This window comes from Dipodomys spectabilis, unplaced genomic scaffold, assembly GCF_019054845.1.
Source record: "Dipodomys spectabilis isolate Male_0828 unplaced genomic scaffold, ASM1905484v1 ptg000295l, whole genome shotgun sequence".
NCBI lineage: Eukaryota > Metazoa > Chordata > Mammalia > Rodentia > Heteromyidae > Dipodomys > Dipodomys spectabilis.
The window spans coordinates 6,551,583-6,567,432 of NW_024870972.1; positions in this window are offsets into that span (position 1 = coordinate 6,551,583).

Consider the following 15,850-nt stretch of genomic DNA (forward strand, 5'->3'; position numbering starts at 1 on the left):
GCTCCATCACTGAGTGCCCATAGTTTGACCTGGCCAATTATCATGATGTTGTCTTCATACCCTCAATGTGGGGAGTGCTGGAAGACCACTATATCATGGAGAATGACTGTAGCTGAGGGAGGTGCAGAAGGAACTGAGAGCCCACAGCTGGAGTAGCAGGACCTCCCTTTGGGGTTCATAACTACGTTTACCTCTGTGTCACTGGGACATACCTCCTCATGCAGAAACATCCAGGACCTGGGGGTATCACTTCCTTAGGGAGCCTACAATGAGAGGAGAAAGACAGTACAATTTCAGGCAGTCTTGGGAGCAATGAGAGTACAATTAAGAAGAAAATGTGTGTCTCCTCTCTGAAATTTCAGAGGGTAAGAGTAACTGAGGAGAGAGAGCTGTCAGTCACTGCTGAGTGGGTAGGGTTGAGAAGGAAGGAACATTGGAGCTGGGAGTGGCCTGTGCAATCCTAACTATTTAGGATGCTGAGATGTGGACTATCATTATTCAGGACCAGCCCAGGCCAAAAGGTGGGTGACATCTCCTCTTAAGCTAGGGATGCATATCAACTTCACTACAATAGGAAGCCTAAAATAGGTGAGTCCTGGCCCTATAATGTACCTGGATAGGAAGCAAGACCACAACTGAAAAATGACCAGCACAAAATAGTAGTGTAGCTCACCTACCTACCAAGTCCAAGACACTGACTTCTAACAGGTGTACCATGAACAAACATAAGTTTGGGGACCTCGGTGTCTCAGTGTTATTCACAGAGATGGCTGTAGCATCTGTTGCTCTGTGGACTCCTTCCACATCCCTCAATCTATTCCTACCAAAACAGCAAATGCTGAGTGGAACCCCTCACGATGTCTAAGCATGGAAATTTGGTGGGCACTTTTGTTCCTCAAAGGGAAAGAGAGCAGGGATCTGCAGGACCAGACAGACTCCTGAGTGAGAGAAGGGCAGAGGGAGGCAATGGTGAGGTTAGCATGGGGTTTGTGTTTAGTGACTAATATGACTTCAATGGAAATGTTCTGGCTTTGATTATGACATGTGCATCTAGGGAGAGCTGGGGTAGTCCAGGGAAACACTTGTGTAAATTTTCCATAGGTTGAAACTTACTCTAAAGTCTAAGTTGTTTTTGAAAACTGAAATGTGGAGAAGTTGAAAAAAGTACACAGCCCCCCAGTACTGGCACTGTTCTCTGTAGATGTACCTGCCCTAGCCACCCTTCTACTGGTGGGTGCTTGTCCCCAGGGTGCCTCATGCCCCATCCCTTTGTGCTGTTCAAGCCAGAATAGCTGCTGTTGGGCAGGGAGGATCAGGAAGCCCTGTTGCACCATGTACCAACAGGGCCTCCTTCCCTTGGAGGCATAACACATTACAGAGCTCTGCAGCACCCTATCATTGCTATGAATTGGAGCTTACAACACTTGAGCTTTGCCTGCATTAGGCCCCGACAACTTCAGAACAGCCTCTTGAGGACTTCTGAGACCTGGAGGGAGAGGCCTGGAATGCAGCACCTGTTCCCATTGAGCAGTGAGTTTTCCACAAGGAGCTAACAGGCTGAGAACCTTGGGAATGAGCAGTGCAGGGTGGCTAAACCTTGGTACTCCCTGCTAACATGCATTCACTGACCTTTATATGCTAGCCCTCTGTGCCCACCAAACCATGGCCACTTGGTGTATTGTCTGATAAGCCAGGAAGTGATTGGCCAGCAACCAAGAATGACCAGTGTCAATGGGTTCATAAAGTTGAATGTACTGTCCCTTTATGAGAGATCCCTGGTAGATGTGAATGTACTGTTGCAATTGACAACTCTTTCCATCAACTCATCCCTCCATTTATAACTCAATTCACATCCTACGCCCTACGCCTAGCAGTCCAGGTTCACAACCAGTACTGTTCAGACCCAATACTTTGACATCAATTAAATGTCCAGTGCAGCCCCATTTGGGCTTATTTTCCTTTTTGTCACTAAAAAGTTACCAGTCCCCTCATTGGTCTGCATGCCCACACTCTCTGAACACAACCAATCCTGAGCCATTTCTAAAAGCTATAATTCTTAGTATAAAGGTGTCTTCTCAGAAATTCCATGCCAAGTTTTAGGCTCCTGTCTTTTCTTCACTTGTAACCTGACATATCTTCCTTGGGCAGATTATTAATTTTTTCTGAAACTTGGCCAGCAAACTGAGAAGTGTAAGGTTTGGGCTCAGTCTCAGCCTCCTGCTTCCCTGAAATCCAAGAGTCCCACAAGGACAAGAAGGTATTCTGCCCTCACATGTGAGGACCATGTTAAGCACATGATAGAATGGGGGTAGGTCCCATAGTGCTCCACCTGACATTGAAATGCTGTTTTGTCCATTTTACTATGCTGTGTGCACCTGGCCCGACCAAATTAAGGGTAGATTTTTAAGCTCATTGTGAGTTATTACTGAAGAAGTTGACTTGCTAACAATTAAATGCTAAATCTTTCACTAAAGAATCCTTATTTCAGGAACAGGTTATGATCATTGTAAGCAATAATCTGGGGAGTGTGTGGATGTGCAATGGTATGGGAGGATGAGGGTAAAGTAGAGGAAAGACTAAGTAAATTTGGATAAACACCATCTAGCCAAATGGCATTTTGGAAGTGGAATCTTTGTACTGAATGTTGACAGTGGTAAAATTCTTGATAGTTCATTGTGTTTTGAAAGATTCAAATTTGTTTGAAGTCTCTGCAGTATAAGCACCTGCACCTTGATTAATATTCAGTGTACACAAAAAGTGCATGAGTGCATGAAATTGTACACATACACACACATACACAAATTTGGAATTGAAGAGAGGCTAGTAGTACAGACCTGGGACTAAAGAGCCTGTGCTACACGAAGCACAAAATGACCTATACTATGACAGCTGTTGCTCAGATTGTATGATCACCTTAAGCCATATTTCCAGCCCTTTTTGTGATTATTTTGAAGGTGGAATCTCAAGACTTTCCTGCTTAGGCTGGACTTGGAGCCACCATCCTCCAGATTTAAGCCTCCTTAGTAGCTAAGATTACAGGTGTGAGCCACCAATCCTGGCCTACTGCTTGTGCATTTAAGTGGGAAACGGTTAACAGCCTTGAATCAGTCATTCACACTCTTGGGAAAATTCAGGAATTCCTTTCATTGTCCTGCACATCCAGCCATTTGGAAAAGAGAAAAGCACAAGTCAGGAATGACTCCCTAGTAACAAACAGATGTGTATGGAGCTAGCTTGAAAGAAGCAAGACGGGCCACCATACCAGTATGATGGCTAGAAACAGATGGCTCCAGTGAGACCAGATGAAGAGAACCAGGTAAGGGCATAAATAAAGGCAAATGGTAGAGAGCCATGTTAGAGCTATTGACTGACCTTCAAAGGGCAGAAAACATAAAAAGTAGTAATGAGACTAGCCATGGGGTACGTGCCTATGATCCGCATACACATGTAGCTTAGCCCAAAGGCCTACTTAGACCCTATCTTAAAAAAAGAGAAAAGTGACTGAGGAGAACAGAGTGGAACCACTATCACTGGGTTCTCTGGACCTGAACATGTTGCCATATACTGAGTTGAGAATATACCTCCTGCTTGACTGGCGGGACTAGGATGTGGTTTCTCTACTGTATGTTGAGAAAGAAAATGATGCTCTAAGATGGGCAAATTCAGTGGTCCTAGGGCCCCTCTCCTTTATCCACTCTCACTTTTCTGCCTTGAAGCACCGAGTTAATAAAAAGAACAATGTTTAGTGAGATTTCCAATAAGTGTTTACTTATACACCATCTTTTTACCCTAAGATGTTGCTTCGTCAACCTGTGGCTTAGCAGGACATTCCACAATTTTCAGAAGCTCATGACCTGTCCAAGACTGTGCTTAAATGCCAGCCTCACTTAGGGTGATGTTGTGGAATCTTGCAAGGCTTTCTGCTGAGGAACAGGTTCCTTGTGACTGTTTTCATCCCGCTTGCTTCTCTTGAAGGGTGGTGAGTCAGCCACACCTGTGCTCTCCAGCATTTGCTCATGTGCTCTGGGCACTGTGTGGAATTAAAAAAGCAGTGGAAACTGTAGTATCCTCTGGGCAATTTTCATGAAGATTGCATCTCTTGAGAAGGGAGACTCTATCCACCGCTTGTTTACCTGAAGCCCAGAAGCCCTGGGTCTGGTTTTCAGCACTGCCAGGGAAACACAGAAGGAAGTCATCATTTCAACCCATTCTCCCCTCCTCACCCTGCATGAGCATCTGGGAGCCTGTTGATGGAATGGTGCAATCCACACACTTTCCTCTGGAACCAAAATGAAAACCTGGTACAAAATTAAAGCCAGTGTAATGTGAATAAGCTTTCATTGATGTATACACTATTACACGTTGTAAAAACAAAAGAATGTTCACTTCCTTCATGCAATCATTCGAAGTCATGTGTCAGACTCACCCCGCATGGCAATAATTTTGGGAACATCAAAGTCCTGGCTGCTTTGTCTCTTATAGTTATATCCACATGGTGAAACGTGATGTCTAAGATGATATCCAGCAGGAAGAGCCTCAGCCATTAGAACATGGGCTCTGTGTCTCAGGAATAAGTCACTTTTCGTAACTCAGAAAGGAAAAGAAACCCCAGAGAGCCATTCCATGCCTGGTTCACTTCCATAAGATTAACAATTACTTGGCATTATTAATGGCTCATTGTCTTGCATATGAAGAGTTCACACATGGGAGCTGGCATTAGAGGACAGAGTGCAGATAAAGGAAGTTAAAATAATAACCTCAGACCAAAGCAGACCTTTTTTAGTTCATATTTTTGGATTATCAATGAGGTTATGTCTTTCTCTTAATCACCCAGCCCATCTGCCCATTGGATCATGACCCCACACAATTCATACTTGGTGTCTACTAGCACCCCCCCACACACACACACACAGGATCGGGGGTTTGTGAGTACCCATCCTCAATGTTGACATTGAGGAATGAGGCCCCCTGTGTCTGCTTGCATCATGTTTCACATCACATCACTCTGCTTTCTTTCAGGCCAATGAAATGTTGATCAGTGGATGGAAGCTCACCGCACAGGAGATATATGGAAAATGCCTGATGTCCCAGGTTTCTGGCCAAGGATGTCATGGTTCTAATCAAGGAGCTTGCTTCCTGTAATAAAGTTGTTCATGTAGTTGGTTCTTTTTTCCTTCATGTTTTTTTTGTTGTTTGTTTTATTTCCCATCCCTTCCTCTTCCCCTTCACCCCCCCCAACCAAAGTTGTAAAGTTCATTTTTCGACAAAACATCTTGTACATCTGTATCCCTATTTAAACAATTTGTTTTTTTCCCTTAGTTGGTTCTTTTACATGTTAGTTTAAAAAATAAAATCTTAGGCTGAGAAGGTGGCCCAGTGATAAAGTGCTTGCCTAGTATGCATGAAGCCCTGGGATCGATTCCTCAGTAACTACAGACCCAGAAAAAAGCCAGAAGTGTTTCTGTGGCTCAAGTGTTAGTGTGCACAGGCACTGAGTTCAGGCCCCAGAACTTACAAAAATGAATAAATTAATAGTTGATCGGCTGTTGCCACTTAAGGCCATAAAAAATGGGCAACAAGGCTCAGGACTTTTGCCCCAAGAGCTTATGTCTCTGCCCACAAACAGGGTGAAAAGGATCATGTGTCTCACTTTCCAATAAATAGAAAACCCTTAAATGATGAATGGATTGATACAATGTGTTATATATGTATGAAGTTGCATACACACGCACACACACACACACACACACACACACACACACACAGAAATCCCACTCATCCAACGGAGAGCATGATAAATACCATTTGTAACAAAGTGGAAACACTGGGAAAGTATATTACGGGAAGTAATCCAGACTCAGAGAACACAGGCTGCATGGTTTCCCTTATTTGTGGCAGCTACAATGCTCCACTAAATCCAGAAGCAAATACACTGGGTTGTATGCTAATACTTACAGATGAATTAACTGAAATATAATGGACTCTATGAAGAGCAGAAATAGTGAAATATTTTTTCCTTTAAGGAAATGTTTAATAGTCTGCAAGAAAAAAATAACTCCAAAAGTGTGTCAGGCAATCCATTCACTTGTTAATATCTTAGAAAGAAGGGTGCTCTCACTGCAGTGGGCCAGACTAAACATAGTCACACACATTTTGGAGACTAAAAATCCAAAGCCTCCTGACATCACAAATAAATGTGTCTTGTTAAAAGTTTTAATCTATTTCTAGTTCCTGACTTTCCAGACCAAGAATTATTTTCTTACAAGGAAATATGAAAACATAAACATACATTTCTGGAAATGAGCATGAGGTTATTTGTTCTTTCTCAGAAGTTTGTCTCAATGAAAACAAACAACTGAACTTAAATGCTGAAGAATATAAATGTATTACTCCATCATACCATGAAAAGAATGTAATCTGTGAGCAAGGTAAACATGACCAAGCAAAATAAGGCAATTAACAGAAGTCTCATAGAAGTAAATTTCTTCTTTCTCATTGCCATCTTAAACCCTCCACCTCTGTGTTCTTCTGGTACACAAATGAGAATCTGGCAGACCTCTTAAGGAGCAGAGCAGAATGTACAGTCTCCACACAAGCCAGATGAGCACAGTGAGTTGACAGGTACCCAAGGTAGGTGTTTCAGTATGGGAAGCTGTTGGAATGATCCTTTCCTCATAATCCAAACAGTCACATGCCAATGGCAAGGTCCAGAAATGTCGAAGTGAGACTTATGAAGGTCACAGGTGAAAAAAGGCAATAATCTAGCATAAAAGATAAATGTTTCAAACAGGACTGTGGTAGGGCATAACTGTAATTCCAGAATTCAGGAACCTGAGCCAGGAAGATCTTCAATTTTAGTCCAGCTTGGCAATAAAGCAAGGTCTTGCCTTATGAAGCTCAGGTTTCCTATCATCACTTGCTAAAGAAAAACTACTTGCATGAGAAGCACCATCTGAGATTTCCATGGCACCCTCTCCGTCTTCACATTCATTGCCTTTACTAAGTTTTTTTCTCTGTCATCTCCCTTGTCCTTATCATCGGCACACAAAGTATTCTTGCCTATTCTAGTGCCATTCCCATTGTTTCTCTGCATTTTAAACAGTGTCCTGTCTTCATCTGAGTGATCATTTTCACTGTAACTCCATGGTATATTTGTGAGCTCAATGTACTAGATGTGGTTGTTTCTTTGGTCTCGGGGATAATTCAATATTTCAGGTGTCCTGAAATCCTTCTCCAAACTTGAGCCATGCTTCAGAGAGGGAGGGTGGCAGCTGTGCTCACTGTCCTAAGACTTGTACTTCTGACCTGTGGTGGACTCTTATTGAAAGCATGGATACTCTATGTCCCACTTCCTTTTCTTCTTGGGTCTGTTGGTGCCATCACCATAGACATGGTATCAGCTCGTGCTAGAATAATTCTTTGGAAAGAGTAAGACAAAACCCAATAAAGGAAGCACAAGGAAATTATACATTGTTCAGTGTGAAAATATAAAATTCATAGTGAAGCAAAATTTATGGGGATCAAACCTCCATTTTCAGTGGCCTTGAATGTCAAGCCATCGTACTAGTACTCTATCTCTGTGTGTAACATTTATAGTCAGGCTCTTCTTGTGGTCATGTAGGTCCTATTGACCACCAGGAGTCACTGGAAGTCCAGGGTACATTTGGTACATGGGTGGAGGGGTTCTCCTGGAGAACCATTTTGGCACTGACAGGCCAGGGATGAGGGTGAGAAGCCAAAAAGGAGGCAGCAGTAAATGTAGGGGAGGCTGCAACAGTGGCTACAGTCACAGCCTGAAACCCGAAGGGCTACAGCATGGTAACTGCAACCTTTGGAACTCATGTGCTCATGGGGAGCTCAATTAGCATGTACAGAGCAGAGAAAAGTTGGGTATCCTGAAGCCAACCTCCAGACTGCTGTGGCGGTGCAAACTGAGGATTGAGGGCTGAGAGTGGTCAGTCCGGAGGCCCAGTGATTGGAAGGTAGGTACCCATAATGGTCGCTTAAGCCCTGGAGTCATTTGACAGGGAAAATTTGTTGTTTCTTTTCCCCCTGTCTAAGCTGTCTTCCTACCATCACCCACACACCTCGCTTCCTCTATAGCAAGAGCATAGTCAAGAGGCACCCCACTCAGCTTAGAAGAGATTTTTCAGTGGGCCCCTAATGATCCCTACCTCTTCAAGTGGCTGCAGCTGGAGCCGTCATTGGAAAGTTACGTACAAACCCAGTGGGCACTCGAAAGGATGCCTGTGCTGCTGAACAGAAGTATGAGAAGCTGAGACCATTTGAATGTGGTGATGGAGGTGTGGCCCAGTTGGTAGACTGATAGCCAATGAACCAAACGGTCAGGTCCTGACAGGTCAGGTCCTCATCTAGAACCAAAAAAGAAAGAGTAAAAAAGATCCTTTGTAGCATTTTTTACATTTGACATTCGTCCTATACTCTCACTAAATATATCTCTATATACCTATAAGAAAATAAATTTATTCCTTTGTTGTTGGGCTTTAGCTACATTTTTACATTACTGTATTTTGTAACCCAGGACATCATCAGTCATACTTCCACTACATTTTTCTTTCTTGTTTCATTTTTTTCTTATCTATTCTAAGAGACTGAAGTCCAGACAAGGGCTCTGGCCATCATCTCTTTTTGCCCACATCCCTACTTTTTGCCTTTGTACCTTGTGTGTGTGTGTGTGTGTGTGTGTGTGTGAGAGAGAGAGAGAGAGAGAGAGAGAGAGAGAGAGAGAGAGAGAGAGAGAGAGAAAGAGAGAGAGAGAGAAAAAATAACGTAGAGAGGGGTTACAATTACATGGGCAAGGTAATGAGTACATTTCATATCAAGCATTGTTGCCTCCTCCTTTGTTTACCCTTACCATCCATTCCCATCTCTTCCTCCTCCCATCCCCACCACGTCCCATAGTTTCCCTTATTTGCAATAATTAATATATGTCTGACACAAGCAGAAATGGTCAGATAAATGAAATGAACCCAGAGATAAGGTCTCATTTTTTTTCTTGCCTTTGTATCTTTATTGGAGTCTTCAAACCTCATGCAATTTCCAGCCAGAAGTGATCTCCAATGGCGGTTCTCAGATGCAACCTCTAGACATATGTAGTCATGAGCTAGCAGCAGCCGACTTCTACTATCATTTATGCTGGTGATCTTCCAAATCGTTTCTCAAAATCTAGGCTGTTCCTGATAGCTTGTAACCCATATCCTTCAGCTCTCACTCTCCTCAGAATCAAGGGTTTCAGGTTCAAACCACCAGCCTACAGCTTAAGACTTGTTTCATCTTCCTTTTTACCTTTTTTATCTTGATGATTCTTTAGAAATTAAGAGTTTCAATAAAACCATGGCCTGGGGGGCTAGGAATGTGGCTTATTTGTAGCATGCTTGCTTACCATGCATGAAGCCCTGGGTTCGATTCTTCAGTACCACATAACAGAAAAAGCCAGAAGTGACACTTTGCCCCAAGTGTTAGACCACCAGCCTTGAGCAAAAGAAGCTCAGGAACAGATCTCATGCCCTGAGTTCAAGCCCCAGGACTGGCAAAAACAAAAACCAAAAGCCAAAATCAAAAAATAAAAAAAGCAACAAAAACAAAACAAAACAAAACAAAAAACTATGGATTGCTGGTGCGGTTGACTCATACCTATACTCCTAGCTACTAATGACACTGAGATCTGAATGTTCCCATTTGAAGCCAGCCTTGGAAGAAAAGTCTGAGACTCTTATGTCAAATTAATGACAATAATCCAGAAGTGCAGCTGAGGTTCAAATGCCAGAGTTCTAGCCTTTAATACAAGGAGCACAGGGACAGCACCCAAACCAGAGTTCAAATATCTCTAATTGTTGGAGATTGTGGTTCGGTCTATTGAGCACTAGTCAATGAGTGAAAATGGCAAGTATTGAGTTCAAGTCCTGGTTTGAGACCAGAAGAAAAAACAGAAAGGAAAATCAAAGAAACAGACATTATAATAACAACTGGGGGGGTGGTCACAGAGCATAAGCAGGCCCTGCCTCCATTTCTCCCTCTTCCAGCCTTCTCTGACTAAGCAGATGGGCAGCCTGGCCTGACTTGCTGGCAGTGGAAGAGACTGCTGGTTTTGGGGAATAGTACCAATGCCCCCAGTCCCCAGCTCAAGTAGTCAATGAGGAAGGAGAAGATTGTGTGGGAGAGGCCAGTGTTGCTGCTGCCTTAGGCTTCATCTCATGGCTGGCTCTCTGCCAACTTGGTCATACCCCCCAACTCCCTTAATGTCTATTTTTTTAACATATATTTTATTTTACAGTTTTGTATTTTAATTTTTAATGAATTTATTTATTTTGTTTTTGGTTCTAGGTAAGGCATGAATTCAGGCCCTGGCGATGTCCAAGACCATTTTTTTTTGTTGGTCATGGGGCTTGATCTCTGAGACTGGGAACTGTCCCTCAGTTCTTCAGCTCAATGCAAGAGCTCTGCCACATGAGCTACAGTGTTACTTCTGGTTTTCTGGTGGTTAATTGGAGTTGAGTCTCACACACTTTTCGGCCCAGGCTGGCTTGGAACCATGATGCTCAGACCTCAGGTATGAGCCACTGGCACCCATCCTAGACCATTTTTGTTCAAGGAAACTGCACAATAACATTTCAGCCACAGCTTAACTTCTGGCTTATTTTCCTTGTTGGGTTATTGGAAATAAGAGTCTATCTTTTAAATATCTGGCTTTCCTGGATACTGTTGACTCATGTGTCTAATCCTAGTTAAACAGAAGCTAAGGATTGCAGTTTAGAGCCAACCTTGATAGAATCGTCTGTGAGACTCATATCTCCAATTAACCACCATAAAAGTGAAAGTGAAGCTGTGGATCAAAATTGTAGAGTCTTAGCCATGAGCAAAAAGAGTGCTGGAACAACACTCAGGCCCTGAGTTCAAGCTCTGAGACATAAATAAATAAATAAATAATGGCTTTCCACTGTAGGTGTCTCACACCTATAAACTTGGTAGTCAGGAGGCTAAGATCTGAGGATCACAGTTTGACGCCAGCCTGGACAGGAAAATTTGTGAGTCTCTTATCAGAAATTAGTAGAAAAGCCAAAAGTGGAACTGTGGCTCAAGTGGTAGAGTGCTAGCCTTGAGCAAAAGAAGCACAATGATCATTAATTCTATCTCAGGGACTGCCTTTCCCAATTAAATAAATACATTAAAATTTTTAGGGCTTTGAGTAGTGACTAAGATTGCTGAGCATTAGAAAATGAGAATGAGCACTAGGTATCAAGCTGGAGTCCTGCTCTTACTAGGGCATGTGTGGGTCCTGCCACCCCACACCTTCACCATCTGGCTTACAGCAGAGGCAGGCCAAGTGAGATGGGGAGGAGGAGGAAGAAACTGCTGGGTTTATGGAAACTTAAAGATGCTCCCAACCCCCGGCTTCAGTGGGAAAGTGAGTCAGGAGTGGATTTTCTGCAGGGGCATCTAGTGCTCCAGGGATGCAGGTGATGTAGGAGCTAAGAATAAGGTTGAGGTCTCTGCCTCTGTAGGGCAGGAAGGGAGCTTGGGCTGGGCACCTAGACCTAAGGAGCCAGCAAGTTAAGGTAGAGTAAAGTCTTGATGTAAGGGTCTGTTCCACATGTTGCCATAAAGCAGCAAAACCATGGGGTACCTGGAGCAAAGAACGTGCTTCTAGGCTATGAATCCAGTTGGGGAAGGCTTGGATTTTGTCTTTGGTTCTAGGTTGGCTGAGGAAGGTTGTCTGCAGCTAGGCAGGGTCCAGCTGTGCTGCAGGCATAGAGCTGCTGCTGCCTGTCTGCTGGTTGGAGGAGGATTTTCTTTCTGGGCAAACTGTGAATCCAGATCCTCAGATTGCTGATTTTAAATAGCTAGGATTGCAGATGTGAGCCACCACCTCCTGTCTCATTTTAGAAGCCTTAATTCCTTTTTTTCCCCATATTTTTACCTCTAGGACCAGGACTCCCACAGGCCACCTTATGCTTTCACTCAATGGCTCTACTAATTTAGCCAGGCCTCCCCACCCCCTTAATGCCTCTTTTCTTCCAAATTTCCTTTTATTTTTTGTTTGACATTGTTAAATTTTCATTAATGAATTTATTTTTCTGTTGCTTCTAGCACTTGAACTTAGGGCCTGGCCACTGTCCCAGGGTATTTTTGCTCCAGGTTAACATTCTCTATAACACATGAGCAATAGCTCAACTTTGTGTGTGTGTGTGTGTGTGTGTGTGTGTGTGTGTGCGTGTGTGTGTGTGTTTTAGAGACTTATTAGGAATAGGAGTCAAATTGAAATGACTGGCTTTTGGTGGGTGTGACTCACACATAAAACCCTAGCTATTCAGAAGATGAGATCTGAGGGTCAGAGTTTGAAGCCAGCCTGGGTATGAAAGTTTTTGAGACTCTTAGCTTGAAGTAACTACCAAAAACCAGAAATGGAATTGTGGCTCAAGTGCTAGAATGCTTGAAAAAAAGCACCTCAAGGACAGAGTCTAGGCCCTGGTTTCAACCTCTAGGGATGCTCCTCACTAATGAATTATTTCAGGGCTTGGAAATGTGCCCCAGTGGGGAGAGTGCTTGATAATGAGCAAGAGTTTTCATACCGATTTCAAGTGCAAGCCTGTGAAAGATAACTAGTCTGAAGAGGAGTCTGAAATTCATTTTCTTTTTCTTTTCATCTGTCTTTTGTCTTAACTAACTTAGACTTCTCTACAACTCTCACTCCACCTTCCAAATTCAGACAAGTGACTTCAAACTCTTCCCACTGAGCAACATTTTAACTCTTGACAGAAGCATTTAACTTAATTAATGAGCTAATATTAAAGACACAATTATTTATGTTCTTACAATCCAAGAGAGTAACCGTGTTGGAGAAAATTCAATTTTCTACATGAAAAAGTGGCTTAAAATATTTTCCAACCAGGAATAAAAAATAGTGAACAGGGAGTCATTTATTCAAATTAGGGAAAGTGATGATGAAGCTTTCAAAAGTGTCCAAACACATAGGATAGAAACTTAGACATGATATTGGGAAAACAGATACTCTACTTGCTCTAGCTGGGAAATTGTGTGTTTGTGTATGTGTGTGTGTGTGTGTGTGTGTGTGTGTGTGTGTGTGTGTACCTGCCGGAGCCTGCCAGCAATGAAAAGGAATCCTGATTTAGGGGGTGAGGATGAGGGAAAAAAAAGACATAAGACAAAGGACGGGGTCAAGATGTCTGCATTTCAAGACTGAAGCACCGTTTATTTTTAACTTTTCCTAATATATACTGTTAGAAGTCAAGAGGTAATATAAGGTTACTACAGTCCATAAAAAATAAGAAAAATTTTGGTAAAAACAGAGTACAGTAAAAACTAGACAAGGTCAACAGGTTGAATGTAAAACAAACTCTGCAGACATAGCAAAGCAATCCCAGGCACCTGGTGTTATTTAAGTAAGCCAGTTTCTTGTATGTACCTTCAAGTGAGCACAAGGGTCAAGATGACCTTTGAGCTTTACTGTCGGCTCCCAACATGTACCCACTACAGGTCTTCAGCTCAGGCCTTGGGTCCTATCATCTGCTTATTCTGTGCAAGGATGGCAGTAACCACTGAGCCACAGGTCTTCTTTTGGCTTTTTAGTGGTTAATTGGAGATACATATCTCATAGATTTTCCTGTTTGCACTTAATCTTCTGATCCCCAGCAATCCTTGGATTAGTGTTACTGTGATGCTACCATAAAGTGACAGTTCATTAAACTGGGAACAATATGGAAGTACTTGTGCAAGATGCAAAGTAACCAAATTCATTAATTTGGGAATAACACAGGATCACATTAGAAGCCCAAAGCATAATCAAAACCTATTTGCTACAATGTATGAAACATCACATATTTATTGTGTAGAATATATACAATGAATTAAATCCTGAATCAAAAGTCTTTGCTGGGTTTTCTACTTTAAAAAAATCAGAAATAGAGTGTCATTGAAATGAAGTGCAGACTGGAGGTTTGTAGCAAGCAGCAGAGCATCAGCTGAGTGAGCACAGGCCCTAAGTCCAAGCCCCAGGATCATAAAGAAGTAGAAGAAATTGAAAAAGAGGAGGAAAGAGAGGAACGGGAAAAGGAGGAGGAAGGGATGAGAGGAGGGAAACAAAAATCGAGGAGGAAGGGTAGATCAGGAGAAAGAGGAGGAGGGGAAGAAAGGAAGGAAGAAGAGGAGAGGAGTGAAGGAAGAGGGAAAAAAGACTGGGGGAGGAAGAGAGGAGACAGGAGGAGGAAGAGAAATGCAATATAACAACAAGAATTGTCGGCAAAGATCTTGTATAAGTGATCTGCATCTGCATGGCAAGATTATTTTCTCATCAAAGAGATAGCTAACACAGTGAAAATGTGGGTGATTACCTGTGGCTCATTTTGTCATCAAAGCATTACATTGAGTTTTTACACTGCATACTCACTGAATTTAAAGTTATCACAGATGCATTCAAATGAAGGAGAATGAGTGTGAGGACTTCCATGTGCAGGGTGGTGTGAAGATCTCTCAGGAATATGTTGGCGATGTTGGAAGGCAATCCGTGATAAGCCCATTCCTCCTGACCCTTTCCAGGGAATATGTAACTGAGACTTCTTTTCAGGAGCAGGAAATAGTATGCACACTGATAAAATTAATTAAGCTCAAACAAGACAAATTTGAGACACACGATTTCTTCAAGGCTCAGCAGGTGGTGGAGAAAGGTTGGAGGCAGTGGCCGCGGCCTGCCATCTGGAACATTGGCCAGTTATGCTGTCTCCTGCACAACAAAACAGATCAGGACAACTCTGGGGAGGCACAGGCACTGTGGGTTCAGAAAAGAGAAACTGTGATGCCACCACTTCCATGTGCTTTAAATATATTACTATCTTATTAGTCATTAATGTTTTTATATTCTTCAATAATACTTTTTGGCAGCAATGCTCTCTTTCATTCTCTCTTTCTCCTTCCCTCCTTCCCCCCTCTCTCTCTCTCACACACACACACATACAATTTTTTTAAAAGAATCTAATTTGTTACCAAAAATAGGAACTTTTAGCCAGGTGCCAGTGGCTCATACCTATAATGCTAGCTACACAGGAGGCTGAGATCTGAGGATCGTGGTTCAGTGCCACCCTGGGCAGGAATGTCTGGTTGTTTGTAACTCTGGGTTATTTTTCCAACTTTGCTTTTATATAAAGCTATTCTTTTAAGAAAATATAATTTACAAAACAATAATAACAACCAGATAGTCAATATTTACAAATAACCAGAATCAGTACATATTGTTCACAAGCATTGAAATATAAGACCATATGCCACAAATATGGTCTAAACCATATGGGCTAAACAAACTTAAAAAATTAATTATCTATAGGTAAGATGTGGAACCATCCCAGATGCCCCTCAGTAGATGAATGGATCAAGACAATATGGAATATACACACAATGGAATTCTATGCCCCCATCAGAAAGAATGACATCTCCCCATTTGTAAGGAAATGGAAAGAGTTGGAAAAAATCATATTAAATGAGGTCAGACAGATCCACAGAAACAGACTCCACGGTTTCCCTCATTGGTAATAACTAGTGTGTGTCTAGTATAGTCCTAAAAGAGGATCACAACAGCTCAATAGCTATGTACATATGGACCATATAAGATGATGCTAAGTGAAATGAACTCCAAGATGTGGAAACGAGGTTTTTCTTTGTCGGTGTTGTTTTTAAGGTGCTATGATTTTTTCTTTTAACTTTTCCCTATGGTTTATCCCTTGTCGTCACTCTATTTGATTTCGGTAATCTGTGTATTGTATGTACGTTTACCTGAATAGGGAATGGGAACAACAAAATGGTGAGAAAAAAGACAAAGAGC